This window comes from Esox lucius, unplaced genomic scaffold, assembly GCF_011004845.1.
Source record: "Esox lucius isolate fEsoLuc1 unplaced genomic scaffold, fEsoLuc1.pri S27, whole genome shotgun sequence".
NCBI classification, from domain to species: Eukaryota; Metazoa; Chordata; class Actinopteri; order Esociformes; family Esocidae; genus Esox; species Esox lucius.
In genome coordinates, this window is record NW_022995025.1 from 76,861 (window position 1) to 94,004 (window position 17,144).

Here is a 17,144-nt window from a genome sequence, read left to right on the forward strand (position 1 = left end):
TGTATTCGCAGTGTTACATTACAAAAACAAGGACCACTCTGGTAGTCACAACATGCACCAAGCACGTAGGACAATTCTCACCTGGGTACTGGATGATTGGGTTAGCCCCGGCTCTGGTTTCTCTATGCAGGCAGGCAGGCAGGCATCCCTGGCTCGGCCCTACTCTGCTAACAGGGAAATAACAGATCAAGGGTTCAGTGGTGTGGATATATTGACTGTATAAGCTGTTAAAATGTTGTGAGCATTGAAGCAGAATGTTGGATGTCTGCTGAAAGTTGCAAGTTGAAAAACAGGAAATCTTATTTAGGCGGTTGCTAGGAAGAGGAAGTAGATTTAGCTTGTGTGTCTCAGACACACAGGGAACAGGACACAGATTGACAACGCACACACATACTGAGGAACTTCAAGCTGAAGACATAAAGCCCAAATATGACACTTGTGCTGCATGTACACATATAAGGTATAGAACATAAATTGGACCAATGGCACACTGCTTGGCTACCTTAACGCCCCCACTTTTTAGGCGTGTTTGAAGTATAAATAATGCTGTTATGACTGTTCATGTTCAGACATTGTGCGGCGACACTTTGTCTCCAAAATCTTTTGTAATAAACGGAATATGCGGTACGGTAATTGACCTGACTCCTGGTGTGTTATTCTCCTTTCCAATAAACCAACTCGGGGAAGTGTTAGACTTCAACAGTGGTCTCTTAATTTTTTCCCCCGGAGCTGTACACGCAGCATTACCTAAGAAGATAAAACAAGTAGCACTCACATCTTTAGTAGCCAGCTGGCTAGCGCGGCCTACTTGCTAACAGGTTAGCGAAAGCCATAGGTAACCTATAGGAGCTGGCTAACTAGCAGGCTACTTGCGCTAGATTGTTAGCGGCGCAAACGATAAGTAAACGCCACAACTCAATAATGAATCAACTACATACCACAACTCTCCCTCTTTCGCTGGGTTATAAAAGGATAGACGACAACGAAACAGGTGTTTTAAGCAGGTGTATTATACGGAAGATAAACGGAATGACAGAGAAAGGCAACGGACCGGACAATGTGTACAGGAAACTGGGTCCCCGTCAAAAGAATAACCGGAATCAAAGGTTCCTACCGAATGTATAGCTTATTCACCCGAATGCTATAGAAATGCCAAAGAAGAGTTTGGTTTAAAAAAACAATAGCATTGTGCCCATAGGGAATAGGCGATAAAATGAATATATCAAAGGAGATTTCGAATGAATTGTATAGTTATCCTCTCATCCGTTGAGAGGGATTTATTGTGAATTCTCCTCTTCTCTAAATGAATAGGCTACAAACACGTCGTCTTTCCGGGTCTGATATGATGAAGGTTTCGAAATGCACAGACAAGTTTTGCCTAGCAAACAATAGCATTTGCCCACCACGGTGAATAGGCTACTATTGTACACTCGTTTCTGGGCTAATGTCAACAGCAGTGTTTCGTTGCAGTGTAATGGTGTTTAGTTCCGGTGTACGGGCACATACTTGGATGAAACAATTCATTCCATTAAAAAAAAGAAATATTACGCCTACAATGTGTTGGAACATTTATTGCTACTCACCAAATACGACGCAATGCCGTAGCACGTGTTGTTCCTATTGCCAACCAGGTGAGGTCGACAAAAACACCCTTCCCTGTGGAGATCCGCTATAATTACACAAATACGTGGACATTCTCGCAGTAGTACCAAATCCAGCCAGGAGAGGGAGACACGTGTCATGAAGTTGATTGTCAGACAAACTATGAATGCAAGTGCCATAAATGATTTGCTGAAATAAGATGGATTTGGATGTTCCCAGGCCATCAGTCAGGGGGCACATATGGCATATAACCCTAGACCGTGTTTTACAATTATTTGGATCATTTAATGAAGTAACAGAGGTGTAGTATCCTCTCTCAAATATAAACAAACCATCAGAGCATCTTGTGGACAGTCTCTTTCTAGTGGGGGGATCACCTGAAAGAGTGTTCCATGGTTTGACTGGGGTGTTAGGGTTAGGTAAGTACAATTGGGGTGACACTGTCAGAGACAGCGTGCACCAATGCATTAACTAGATCCTGCGGACAGGCCCAGGGCCCTCACCTCTCATTTAGACCCAGTGGATATATTGTGCCTAATCTGCTGATATTATATTCTCTCAGCTCTACGTCTTTGTGCTGTAGACCATCTGGGGTTGGCCTCTAAGATGATGGCCTCCAGTTGGGCCCAGCCTTGAGTAATAACATGTTGTGTAAGAGGGACACCAGTGCTCTTCCTCTTAGTAATATTGTGTCTGTGTTGTGTGAATCTGGTGAGTAATGTATTGCATGTTTCCCCCACATATTGTAATTTACAGTGTTTGCACTTAATTAAATAGACACAGTTTTTGGTCAGAGCACTGGTGTCCCCCTGGGTCTTGAACACCACCCTGGTGGAGTTATTTTGGACCCACTGACGGTGGTTGTGGAAGTCACCCTTTCCAATTGTTTTGGGAGCTGAGAGAGGCTTAATTTTGGCTTTTACTAGTGTGTCCTGTAAGTTTTTGTTCCTCCTGTAGGCCGCAATTAGACTGTGATCTGGTAGCAGTTAAATGGATTGCTGAATTAGTAGCTAACGTTAACAATTTGGTTAACACATTACTTTTTTATCTGTTAGTTATCTACATAGATGCTAGCTAGTGTTGCACAGGGACATAGTACAGCTAGCTAGTAGCAGCTAGCTAGTACTGTATATCCATCACACAAAGTCGACAAACGTGCACAATCGACTGGAGTAATGTGCTTGAGTATTGTTATGCATGTTTAAAGTGCTTTTGCAAAATGGATGTATTGTGTAATAGTTATTTCAATTTTGCTTTAGTTAGCTAGCTAGCTACTGCAGTATTGTGTATTATCATTTGAAAAGCAAGCTAATGATGTTAGCTAGATTTTGGCCATTCACACGTTCCCATGGCCATGTGCCTGGGAGCCGACATTTTGTGTTTTACAGTAATGGTACAATGTTTTATGTCTCGGCTAGCTAGTTAATCAGTTCTTTTGAGTAATGTGCTAATAGAAAGTAATTAATTTGGGTGACGCTACACCTACCATAAAACCATTTTGATAAAACCATTTTGATACCGACCTACCTAGTAACAATAGCATAATGCCTTAATAGTATTTGTTTCAACCAATTGCATTTACTGCTTTCTACTGTACTGCACATACTTTAGTTATATATTAGCAATACCATGTACACGTTATTGTTCGCTATTGTATTCATAACTCGCTGATTTGTTCTTGTAAATATGCTTCAGAATGTTTATATTGCAATATATGTAGACACATGATATGATTACTCTTTTTTGCAGACATTAACAGACAAGATGGAGATTCACACACAGGTAATGATATGTCTAGCCCAAATGACTTATCAAGACACACTGCCTTCTAAGTACATTATAGCCTAACAGTGAATGCAAAAGCACGATAATCCCACCCATACAAAATAATTAGGCTACCATTTAAGGTCAAATTATTGAAAATCAGTCAGGTTTTGATGTTATTTTTTGATTGCATTATTATTGAATCGACCCCTGAGTAGCGGGGGGGGGGGGGGGGGGGGGTGTGGCAGTAATACAGTCACCACAACAGCACAATGACCCTTATCTTGAGTTGGATCTCAGAAATCTGTTTGCAACAATTTTCCTTACTCTTTTTCAGGTAATAGGCCCTTGCCCTGACAGTGTTCCGGATACAGGCACCACATACTCTGATGTTGATAAGGACACAAATGTTCCAGAACTAAAACAAACTGACAGTGTATTTGTAAGTTCACACAGCAAACGAGCAGGATACTAATAATTTATGGAACTTACATTTCACAGACTCATTATTTACGTGATTCTTGAGCCCTGACAGATTTTTTTATATCCTAGCTTACCAAAAAATCACTTGGTTACACCACAGACGTATCAGTAAGTAGCTTAGAAAACAGCGAGGAGGAGTATGTTCCTGATTCGGATGAGACTAGTTCAGATGGAGAAGACGTCCAACAACAGAAAAGCAGAGGAAAGACAAGCTCAAGTACTTTGGCTGACTTGGAAGAAAAACGTTCAGAGGAAGATGTCCAACCACGTAAAAGAAGGCGCAAGACACGTTCAAGTACCATTGCAGACGATCTAGACGCTGAAGACACTGATTGTTCCAACAACAAAGTGTCAGTCATGAAAATCGTGGATGGTGTCAGTGTTTACAAAAAAAGCATTACTGCTTGTTTTGCTCTGAACCACACTCTAAAATGGCACGGCACTTGGAAAACAAACACAGCAATCAGGTGGAAGTGGCAAGATCTTTTCAATTCCCAAAGGGCTCCAGAGAGCGAAGAATACAATTGGATCTTCTAAGAAACAAAGGCAACCGTATCCATAATAACAAGGTCCTAAAAAAAGGAAAAGGAATGCTGATCCCATGTCAGCAAGGCAGAACGGCAGTAAAAGCAAATGAATATATGCACTGTGTTAACTGTGAGGCTTTCCTTAAACGAAAAGTGCTCTGGAGGCACATGTCAAGATGCAAACTGGCTAGGGAATGCAGTATTAAAAATCCAGGCAAAACTAAAGTCCAGTCACTCTGTGTCTACGCACAGCCAGTCCCTGATAATGTCAGCAAGAATCTTTGGAATCTTATCAATGAAATGAATCAAGATGAAGTGACTGACATTATTAGAAGATGTGTATTGTGAAATTAGGTGAACACCTGTACAATAAGTTGGGAGGTGATAAGAACAAGCATGAGTACATTAGGCAGAAAATGCGCGAAACAGGGAGACTAATCTGCCAAGCAAGAAAAGATGGCAAGCTGAAGAGGATTGAGGACATTTTCTTACCTGCAAACTTCAAACATGTGGTAGAATCAGTAAAGAAGATGGCTGGCTTTGATGAAGAAAGGAACATTTATAAAACCCCATCACTAGCTCTAAAGTTAGGCCACAGCCTCAAGAAAATAGAAAATATTGTTGAATGTGAAGCAATGATTTCAGGCCAAAAGAAAGTTGTTCAATATGTGAATCAGTTCAAACACATTTATGCCACGAAATGGATTGAATGTGTGTCGGCATGTGCCCTCAAAACTATGGAAGAGGTCAAATGGAACACGCCTCAGCTCCTCACCTTTGCTGAGGATTTGAAAAAGATGCACATATATCTTGATGGTCAACGGGTAGAGTACCAAAGCAAACTAACACAGGAACCAAACAAGACGAATTGTTCAAATCTGGCCAAAGTGACGCTCTGTGAGGTGACATTGTTTAATCGCAGGAGAGAGGGAGAAGTGTCTAAGATGCCACTTAGTACTTTCATCTTGAGAGACACATCGGTGGTACATTCAGATGTATCAGAGGCCTTGTCTGAGTTGGAGAAGAAGCTTTGCCAGCACTTTCAGCAAATTGAGATTAAAGGAAAGCGTGACCGAAAAGTCCCCATCCTCCTCACACCAGATATGCTTTCATCAATGGGGATGCTTGTAAAAAATCGCCAAAAATGTGGAGTGCCAGAAGAAAATCTATATGTTTGCGAGACCACAAGCACTGACTCGCTTAAGAGGATCAGATGTCATCCGTCAGATTGCTCATGAATGTGGTGCAGCGCCCCCCCAAACATTGTCTTCAACAAAACTGAGAAAGCATGTGGCCACCATGTCCACGGTCCTCAATCTGAAGGACAATGAAATGGACCAACTGGCCAATTTTCTTGGACACGACATACGAGTCCATCGACAATACTACCGGCTGCCCGAAGGTACTGTACAGCTGGCAAAAATAAGTAAAGTTCTGATGGCCCTTGAACAAGGACGGCTGTCTGAGTTTAAAGGCAAGAATCTGGATGAAATTGACATCGACCCAAATGGTAAGAAAATGATTTTTTTTACATATATTTGTTTGGATTTTTTAGTTGATTGAATGCATCTCATTACATGTGCTTGCTGAAACCAATTTCTCTCATAGTCTTTCCTCCTATTAATTTCATTTCCCTCACTAGTGTTTCCACAATTAAAGCTGTTAACACAAATCCAACCTCCAAATGGCCAAACTGCCCCAACACATATTTTAACAAGTATTTATACTTTTTGAACTTACAATTATTCCACTATAACCAGTTATTACTACCGCAATCATTACCACAACATATTTCACAACTATAAACACTTTAAAACAAGCTAGGAACAACAAATGTTCTTCACTAAATACATTTTTATTAGTTTTTTTCATTGTATGGTTTTGTTTTGCTGTGATTTTCTGAGGAAATGTCTGTGGACAGTGATCTATCAGAAGGTGAAGAGGAGGTTGAGGTGCAAAGAAAGCGAGCACATCTATTGCAATCAGGTAAGTGCAGACCATGGTTCTTTTCTCTACTATTATGGTTAGGTGATGTATGGATCACCTAACCAATACTAAATAATAATGTCTGTAACTAGACGTGGCGGAGCCAAATGAAAACAAGGACCCAATAACGCCTTGGGACAAATACGCACTCACTCAACAATATACAATAACAATAGTGAACAGACATCTAACACGTAGTAAATACACAGAACACACACAATGTAATTGTAGACAGATACTGACCAGAACACAGTGAACAAACGCAGTTAACGGTAACGAGCTATAGCACAATACACACACAATCTCTCACTACATTTGTACACACTCATGTTTAACAGCAACACGTGACATACAGCTCTGGAAAAAATTAAGAGACCACTGCACCTTTTTCTTTCCTTTCCAAAAAAGTTGAAAAGGAAGGTTTTTAGTGAGGAACAGAAGGGTTAAAATTAAGAGGCCACTACAAATTTAACGCTTCTGTTCCTCACTCAAAACCTTCCTTTTCAACTTTTTTGTAAAGGAAAGAAAAAGGTGCAGTGGTCTCCTAACTTTTTCTAGAGCTGTAAATCAATCGCCGACAGGCACTGGGAAACGCACGGGTATTATAAACTATAAGGCTTGATTATGAATGGGGAACAGGTGTGATGTAAACAGTGACAGTTAGTGATGAAGATGATGGGATGACTACAGCAACCGGTGACATATACATTATACAATGCTACATTACTCTTGCTATCAGTATGTTGTATCCTAAATGAGCAATTCTTTAAATCAGCTTTTCCTTATTTTTTCCTAAAAGGACCCTCAAAGCCAGAGAAAGCACTGCCAGCCAGTGATGCTGATGTTTCTAGGAGTGAAGAACCACAGAAAAAAGGTATTCCAACAGTTCTTTTAACAAGATAAGCATTGGTTCCTATTTTTGTCTCTAATGCCACGTTTCCATTGGTGCCAAACACTGGTGTTTTGCCAGTCCAGATTTTTTTCTGTTTCCACTGACAAATATCGCCTTTATTTTTCGTAACCGGAAAACCAGATCGCGTTGACAGTTTACTCCTCCCTCCCTACGTGAGCCCCTCCTTAAGGCCTTGGTACCAAATGTATAGTGGAAACAGAAAAGTATGGAGTCCACATTAGCATAAATCACTGGTGTAGCCCTGATACTGGGGTAAAGCACCAGTGGAAACGCGGCATAAGCTTACTCATAAGGTGTGTCTCACATGAATAATTTTACAGTGTCTTATCTAGGGCTATACCAGCGGTTACCTAAATGAGCAATTCTTTAAATCAGCTTTTCCATATTTTGTCCCAAAAGGACCCTCAAGCTCAAAGAAAGCACTGTCAGCCAGTGATGCTGATGTTTTTGGGAGTGAAAAAAGAAAAAATGTATTCCAACTGTTCTTATAACAAGATAAGCATTGGCTCCTATTTTGGTGGGTGTGGGAGGGGCTTTGCTACTGTTAAAGCATTGGAGGAGACTGTACTGTTGTATAGTTTCATGTTGAGTGAACAATGGCAAGGAACGGGCAATTACAGCAGCAACTAGTAACCAGTTTATAATCAATTAATCGATTAATCTGAATTTAAAAAATTATTCTCTGATTAAATGGATCTTTTGCATGTTATGCATACATATTTATTTATTTTATATTCAGTGGGTGTTTTTTACCAACTTGATAGAAGTAATAACACAAATAGAAAGTAAATGCAAACAATTAAGTGTTTTACAAAGCTTTTTAACCTTTTAGTTTGAAAGATAATGAATAAAATAATGTAAATAATATGCTAACCACATATATGCTTAAAGTAATTGGAGTAAGACGAAATAAGGTAAGACCTTGGTGAGAATTGTATACCTGGCAATTTTAAACATTTTAAAACAGTGGAAGTATAGCCTGAAGTGCATAGTCAGTATCCCTATAATTTATTTAATTGAGGTTGACTGGGACTGACTTTGTTCAAGGTTTCTAAAATATTCATGGCATGATCCATTAAATCAGTAACACAGGAAATTCTTTGTTAGCATCCTCTAGTAGCATGCTAAGTAAATGTCAGTTCAATTTATATAAATTGTAGTTTAAGCATTATACATTTGTATGTTTCTTTCTGTGGAACAAGCCAAGGCGAACTATTAACACTGTTTTTATTTAGGTGTGTCACATACAAAGTGGCGAAAATGGAACTGTGATGAAATCCAGGCGGTGGAAAAGAAGCTGATCAATTCAATCAAATCTGGCAAAGTCCCAGGAAAATCACAGTGTGTTGCATGCATTGAGGCATCTTCTGATGTACTTAAAGAGAGGAGTTGGGAAGCAATTATGTTCTATGTAAAAAACCGTATTGTAGCTCATCAGAGACAGTGTTTCAAATGGTAGTAACCCACACCCAATGTGTTATGACTGGTCTGCCCCAGATCATTCCTGTAATGTTTTAACCTCAGTAGTTACTGAAACTTATAGCAAAAGTTTGGTTAAGCAGTGAGAACCTATTTGGGCCCTCTTTATTTTACTGTGCAATGTCAGAACCAAAATCCATATCTGGTTATTCTGGTGCCTAGCATTTGGACAGATGTTCACAACATTCAGACATAGAAGAATAACTAAACAGCTTACCAGGAAGAGTATATGAAACTGAAGGGTCACTATTTGGATAGTCCCATATAGACACTCTATCTGGTAGTAGAATGTTGTACCAGCTGGTAAGCAAATGCTTGCTAGAGTTAGAGCTAGGATAAGAAATACGCTATGGGTTAAATTTAAAGCTAGGTTTAGAAAAAGGGTCAAGGCTAGCTTAAGAACAAATATAAGGGTTAGTAGGTCGAGGTTAAGAAAAAGGTAAAGAGCTATGGTTAGTGGATAATTAGTTGAAATGTTGTCTACCAACCATCTACTTGGGACTATACAAATAGTGTTACCAACTGTGCAACTAGTATACCTCAGTAACTGTAACATGTTGTCAGGACTCAGCCCTCATGAGCTGTGTGTCTGTCATTACATCTCCCCAAGTACCAGTCTCCTTGTTCCCAGCACTCCACGAAGGCACCCATAATCACCACTGATCCTGAGCACCTGCACCAGTCTACACACCTGGGGGGCTCATTGCCACTCTCCCTATAAATAGGAGAGTTCTGCTTTCAGTCCCTGCCGGATTATTGTACAGCCACGTAATTATTACAGTGTTCTCTACCTAATTAAGCAAGCTACCCTATTTCCCGAGTATCCTGTTTTTGTTATCTTCTGCTCACCGTGTTTTTTCCCCCGTTCGTTTCCAGACCCTTGTTCCGAGACCCGTCCTGTACCTCCCTCCCAACCGCCTTCCCGTTATCGACCTTCGCCTGGACTGACTCCCTGCTCTGTTAACTGAACCCTGCCTGACTATTCGACCATTCTTGCCTCCCGGACTTCGTACCTCTGCTACCCACTATCCACCCTCCAACAATACATTCATACCCACCTACGTAATTCTCACGTATCTCCACTGTCATCTCCAACTACTACAATAATCATCATCATTGTCCTTTTACCCTGGTGTCTGTATCTGCTTCTGGATCCTACCTCTGTCCTGAGTCCCGGGAATCGTGACACATGTAACCAAGACTGTTCAGGAAAAAAATCAAGACTAGATTTCTGTATAATTGTGGGTTTTTCTCATCTAGTATAATGCAAAGCTGTTTACTTGTTCAGAGTATGGTTAAATTTAATTGGGCTTGTTAATGATCTTCCATGAAGAATAGCATAACCGCTTACCAGGAAGAGTATATGAAACTGTAGGGTCACTTTATTTGGATAGTCCCATATAGATGCTCTATCTGGTAGGAGACTGCTGTACCAGTTGGTAAGCAAATGCTTGCCATGGTTAGAGCTAAGATTAGAAAATGGTAAGGGTGAAGGTATGTTTAAATAAAGGGTGATGGTTAGGTTAAGAAAAAATATATGGGTTACATTTAGAGTTAGGTTTAGAAAAGGTGTAAGAATTAGGTCAAGGTTGTGAAAAAGGTAAAGAGCTCTAGTGGATGGTTAGTTTATTATTAGTTGAAATGTTGTCGACCAACCTACTTGGGACTATCCAAATAGTGATACCAAGTCTGCAACCAGTACACCTTAGTAACTGACATGCTACCAAGACTTCATTAAAAATAATAGTCACCAAGAGTGTTTAGGAAAAAAGTCTACATACAGGCTTAATTTGTTAGCAAATTGAGAATATTAATAAAATAACTGCAACTTTGCCCCATTTCTGTATCATAAAGTTTGTCAAAATTTTTGAATGAATATAGATACTTTTAAATTGTTTTTATCTGAACTACCAATTATCCAGCAGTACAGCTTGATAATATTTAATTTGTCATAGACCTATACAATGGTTTCTTGCTAAAACTTGTGTGTACTTATGGACTGTCTTCACATCTGATGCAGTCTTGAATTGAAAATTCCTTTAGACCACTGTGTGCGTGCGTGCGTGCGTGTGTCCGTCCGTCCGTCCGGTTCTTAGTCCAGGACCTGGCACCAGTTGTGCCAGATGCTGATGGCTGTGTCTTCGGTCCAGTGGATGGCTTCGGTGGAGAAGAGGACTGTCGGGAGGGCGGGGAGGTGTCTGTGTTGGGCGATGGCAGCGTTGAGGCCGGAGAGTACCTCGCGTTGGGAGAAGGGGACTTGGGCCAGGTGGATAGTGGCCCGGGGGGTGGCAGCGGTCATCAGGTCGAAGGTGAGTTTGACAAGGGACTGGTAGGTGCCCGAGTGGCAGTTGTTGATGCAGAAGGACAGGATGAGGGTGGTGGTCTGTAGGTGGACTTTGGGGCAGAGGGACCGTAGGATGGCGTGGTGTAGTCTGGCCCCAGGGAAGGAGTCCAGTTGGACTCGGCTGGAGTGGATAAGGGGGAGGCGGCGAATATTGGAGTCGCCGACGACGAGGCGTGATGGGTTGAGGGTCCATGTGTGGCTGAGGCGGGACCCGGGGTGGTTGGTCCGGAGTGAGTCTATCCCGTCGTCGAGGGGGGTTCTGGCCATGTAGGACCTGCCGGAAAGCTCCAGGCGTCGGGGTGGAGCCCGAAGGTGTTGGCCTGCCGGTGGAGGGTTCGGCGGGCGTGGGCGCGGTGGCGGGTCTGCTAGGGGCGCCCGGTTTGCGGGGGGGCGTTGGGAGGCGGGGATGGGTCGGGGTTGGCTGGGCCCGGCAGGGTGGGGAGTTCTTGACGACCGATGCTTAGGAGGGTCAGGAGACAAGGACGGCCCGGGGAATGGGTGGTCCCGGGGCGGGGTGGGTCGGCGGGGTGGCCTCTTCGTCATCGGAGGAGGAGAGAATGAGTCTGTCATGGGTTGGTTCAGTAGGTGTCATATTGGTAGCAGGTAAGTATGGGGTCAAGGGTCAGACTACCATGTTTCCAATGTGTCCCCTATTGTTGTATATAGGACTCAAGTAAGTGTTAGGATGTTAGACCACATTATCACACACAGTCCTACTATACTTTGAGGGAAAGGAAGGAGTAGGCCCATGGAAGCTGTATATATAGTAGCTAACTACATTGTTATACATGACCTTAAGAGTGAGATACTTCTTTAGTGAGGGAACGTGGCAAGCAGACCACTGTGACCTCCTGAGGTCAGACATCAGGCTTGGGGGCTGAGGGAGGGATAGAGGGCCTAAGTTGTGCGGGGGAGAGGAGCACACACACCTCAGTGTGGTTAAGTTCAGGTAAGGGGCCTAGAGGGGTTAAGGTTGGTTTAAAGGGGCAGGTGGGAGGTGGGAAGTCATGGGGGAATGTGGCAAGCGGAACACTGTGACCTCCTGAGGTCAGACATCAGGCTTGGGGGTTGAGGGAGGGATAGAGGGCCTAAGTTGTGACGGGGAGAAGAGCACACACCTCAGTGTGGTTAAGTTCAGATATGGGCCCTAGAGGGGTTAAGGGTAGTTATAAAGGGGCAGGGGGGAGGTGGGAAGTCCCACTGTGACCTCCTGAGAGAAGGTATATAGAAATGAAAACTTTCCTTTAATAGGAAAAAAAAATCAGGCCTCTCAGGACTCCGGCTGTCCTCAGGTTTTGTAGCAGCTGGGGACATATCAGATATTAAACTGATAAGAACAGATTGTTGACAAGTTTATTACCAATCCACCACAATACATGGTATACATGCCACCCACACACGGGTCCAATGAAAATAAACAAGCCCCACCCAGACACGCCCCCAACCAAGCCCCCCAGGGGCACCACAGGTAAGTACAGAAAACAGTCCCCTCCCACCAACCTCCAAACCAAAAGTACACAAGCACATCAAAACCCCCCAAACCAAAAGTACACAAGCACATCAAACCCCCCCAAACCACAAGTACACAAGCACATCAAAACCCCCCCAACACAGTCCCAACCCCCAACCCAATGGCACACAAGCACATCAAAACCCCCCCAACACTGTCCCAACCCCCAACCCAATGGCACACAAGCACATCGAAACCCCCCCAACCCCCCCACCCCCTGGGACACCGGCCGAAATGAACTCACCTATCACACGGCCCCCCATCCCACCACCCGACCACCCCCTACTCACTCTCCCCCCAATAAAGCCCTAAACCCCCCTTCCACCGTTCCCTGGGAGCATGGAAACCCCACTTGGCTACCTCCCTCTCCATCCTCCCCCTCAAACTCCCCTCCACCGTCCTAGCTATCCCTTCCACCCCCGACCCTGTCCTAACCAGACTCGCCCTGGAGTCCCACAAGGCCCGCTTAACTAGGCTGACGATTAGCAACAGCAGGAACCGATCCCTGGCGCCCCCCTCCCTCCTTCCTATCCCCCTCTCAGCTCTCGCCCACGTCAGCACGAACGTGCTGTCCACTGCACGAAGCAGGCCCTGCGCCCTGCCCCACACAACCCCGGCAAAGGCACAGTCCCAGAAAAGGTGCCGCACCGTTTACTCTGCACCGCACGTCGGCCTCGGACAGATCGGCGATCCAGCCAACCCCCAGCGGTGCAACAGGCTTCGCACCGGAAAACCCTTGTGCAGCCCCCTCCAGTGGAGGTCTTCGAGCCCGTTATCCAGGCCCTTCATCTGGATTGTTTCCCAGACCGTGGCCGGGAGCCCCACTACCGGAGGAGCGCACACCGGCCCCAACACCGCCTCATAGAGGCGTCTGTGGTCCGTGCCGACCTGGGCTATGTCGACCCGCGCCTGGGCCCTGAGCCACTTCTCGGCATGCCGAAAGTGCCAGGGCAGCTGCTCAGCCCTCGGGCCCAGGTTCGACCAATCCACCATGACCGCCCGCGCCTGGTAGGAGAAAAACACCTGCAGGAAGTATCCGGACGGATGAATTACGGGCCTCGCCAGTTCGCCCAACAGGAACGCCACGAAAACCGCGTCCAGCTTTAAAGGGAAAAGGGGCACTCCCCTTCCCCCGGCCCCCACCTGGGCATACATCCGGGCTCTGGCCACGTATTCGTGCCCCCCTCCCCACACAAACCGGAAGACCGCCCTAACTACCTCCCTCCTCCAGCAAGCCGGCAGCGGATACACATAGGCCAGGTGTAGCAGGCCCGGTAACACGTCTGCCTTGAGGACCAGGACCTTGCCCACGAATGACAGGGACCTCGAACTCCACAACCCCAACTTCCGCTTCATCTGCACAATCCTCTCCTCCCAGTTCAGGGCAGCGGTGCCGAACCTCTCGAACCTGATCCCGAGGACCTTCACGGGCCCCCTGCACAGGGCCAAGCCCCCTGGCACATCCACTCTCTCCTTCCAGCACCCAAAATACTTGACCGTGGACTTCTCTACGCTCACCACTGCGCCCGACGCCCGCCCGAACTCCTGGAAGACCTCCAGTGCCCTAAGCAGGCATCTGTCCCTGCACAGTAATAAAGTGGTATCGTCGGCATATTGTGTCAACTTCACCCGTAACCCACCACTGCCCGGCACCAGCATCCCCTCCACCCCCACATCCCCCCTAATGGCCGCCGCCAGCGGCTCCATGTACAAAATAAACAACAGAGCTGAAAGCGGGCAACCCTGCCAGACACCCGCCCCCAACCCAAACACCTCCCCCAAGTGCCCATTCACATTCACATTCACACGGCACCCGGGCCCCGCATACAATACCTTCACCCAATCCACAAACCCGGGACCAAACCCCAACCTCTCCATGACCCGAAACAAAAAACCCCTATCCACCCGGTCGAAAGCCTTTGCCATGTCCAAGGCTGCCACCATCAATGGTAGCCCCCTATCCTCAGCCCAGGCGATCGAGTCCCTCAGGAGCTGGAGGTTCCACCGAATGGACCTCCCTTCCACACCACACGTCTGGTCCTCGTGGACCATGTATGGTAGGGCCTCCCTCATTCTATCCGCTAGGACCTTAGCCAGAAGCTTGTAGTCGCAGCAGAGCATCGTCAGAGGTCGCCAATTGTCCAGGTCGGTGGGATCCCCCCTCTTATAAAGGAGGGACAACACCCCGACCGACATGGTCCCGACCGGCGACCCTGCCTCCAGAACCGCTCCCACCATCTCTAGTACTACCGGTCCGAGAACCCCCCAAAATTTGAGGTAAAACTCAGCCGGCAGACCATCTATTCCCGGGACCTTCCCCCTGCCCATCCGCTTGAGAGCGGACTCCAACTCGGCCAGTGAGATGGGAGCCCCCAATCTCTCCCTTATCTCCTCCGGCACGCATCTGGTCAGGTGGTCCAGGAAACCCGTCCCCGCCTCCACCTCGACCTCACTACCCCCAAAAAAACTCCTATAATGGTCCGTGGCTGCCCCCACCATCGTGCCAGGCTCCCGGACCACCCTCCCTGATCCCAGCATCACACCCGTAAACACCCGCTTCTGCTGTCTCTCCCTCACCGAGCTGAAGAAGACGGCAGAGCAGGTCTCGTCCGCCTCTATAAACTCCCTGTGGGCCCTCTTCAAGTAGGCTCGAGCCCAGCCCTCGTGCACCGCCCTTAGCTGCGCCTTCAGATCGGCCCCTCTCTCCAAATCCACCTCCAGGCCATAGTTCTGTGCCGCATACTCGAGGTCTAGAAGCCCTTGTAGCCGCCGCACCAACGCCCTCTCCTCCCAGCCCTTCCTCCTCTCATACGCCCTCACAAACTCCCCGATCCTCCCCTTCGCCAACTCCCACCCCTCCCTCACACCCCTGCACATCGACCTCAGCCCCTTCAGGCCTTCAAAGAATAATAAAAACTCCCTGACAAACACTTTGTCCTCTAGTACCTCTAACCTCAGCTTCCAATAGCCCTTACCGAAACCACCTCCCTGGTCCCCTACCCTGAGGAGCACCCCTTCATGATCCGAAAAAAACACAGGCAGTAAGCGTCCTCGTACCCACCCCATTGTGCTTGGCACAAAAACATAGTCGAGGCGCCGTGAAACACCCCTGGTGTTGCACCAAGTGGGGCCGTCTAGAGCCGGTTCCGCCCTCAAACCCCCATCGACCAACCCCTTGCTCTCTAAAAGCCTCCGCAAAGCCCCCACACTCCCTTCTTCGCCCACCCCCCTGAACACCACATTAAAGTCCCCTCCCACCACCAAGGACCGATTCGTGGCCAACAGTGGGATGAGGCCCTCAACCATCTCCCTCCTCTCTGGTTCCCCGTGGCCCGTATACACTAACCACCCTCAACCTCCGCTCCCCCACTGACACATCCGCTCCCACCACCCGCCCTTGTAGCCCTACGTGAGTAGTCTCCACGTTCAACCCCCCATCCCCGAACAAAATCCCAACCCCTGAAGAATGCACCCCCCCAACACTCCACACAGCCCCCCCGTGCCCCCACTCCCTAGTAAACCTCTTCACATCCCCCTCATCCCGTAGATGCACCTCCTGTACAAAACAAAATGTGAACCTCACTGCCCCCAAATAGTGAAATACCGCCCTCCTCTTAACCGGATCCCGGAGCCCCCTCACATTCACAGTCATAATACTGAGGTACTCCATTATGCCCACAGTAAAGGAATACTTCCAGTCCTCAACACAATCCATAGGTCCCATCTTTACCCCCCCCCCTGTGTCCATGTCCTCGGCGAACACATTCTCTGTCCCAGCGGAGGCGAGCCCCTCCCCCATAGAGTCAGCAAAGTCCAGATCATCCATCCCCTCAATAACCCCCTCAACACCCCCAGAGCCCCCCGGAGAGGCAACAGTGGACCCCTTGGTACGGACCCTGGGACCCCCACCCTCTATCACCCTCTTGGCCCCCAAGCCGCCCCCAACACCCAGACTCACCCTGTCGTGGTCTCCCTCCAGTCCCTTTCTCTTCCTGATCATTTTGGCGAAACCAGTCCCCTGGCCCGGCGGGAGCGATGACGACTCAGAAGACAGGCCCTCCGACAGCTCTCTCAGACCAGCGAGTGCACCTTCCACCAGCACGCTGCAGCTGCTTTGCTGCTCCTCTGGAGGGGTCTCAGGCACCTCCTGCGCCATCCCTGCTCCTGCATCCAACCCCGCTGCTGCTACCGCTTTCTCGCCCCTACCCTCTTCCTCAGTGGTCGGACCTCTGACCACACCATCCTCATTTGGCTCCTCTCCATCATCCCTTTCCTTTGTAGGGCCACCTGCCTCGTCCTTCGGGCTCCTCCTCTTCCCCTCCCCCGTCGCCTGCTCTGTCGATGGGCCTCCATGTCCACCTCCTCCTGCTCCCCCGGCTGCAGCATCGGCATAGGTCCTGCGTCTCTGCGGACATTCCCTCACCAGATGCTCCTCCGAGCCGCACTGGTGGCACTTCTTCGGGGCAGTGCAATCCCTGGTCTCGTGCTGATCCGACCCGCAGACCTTACATTTTCTCAGGCCACAGTTGGCATAAA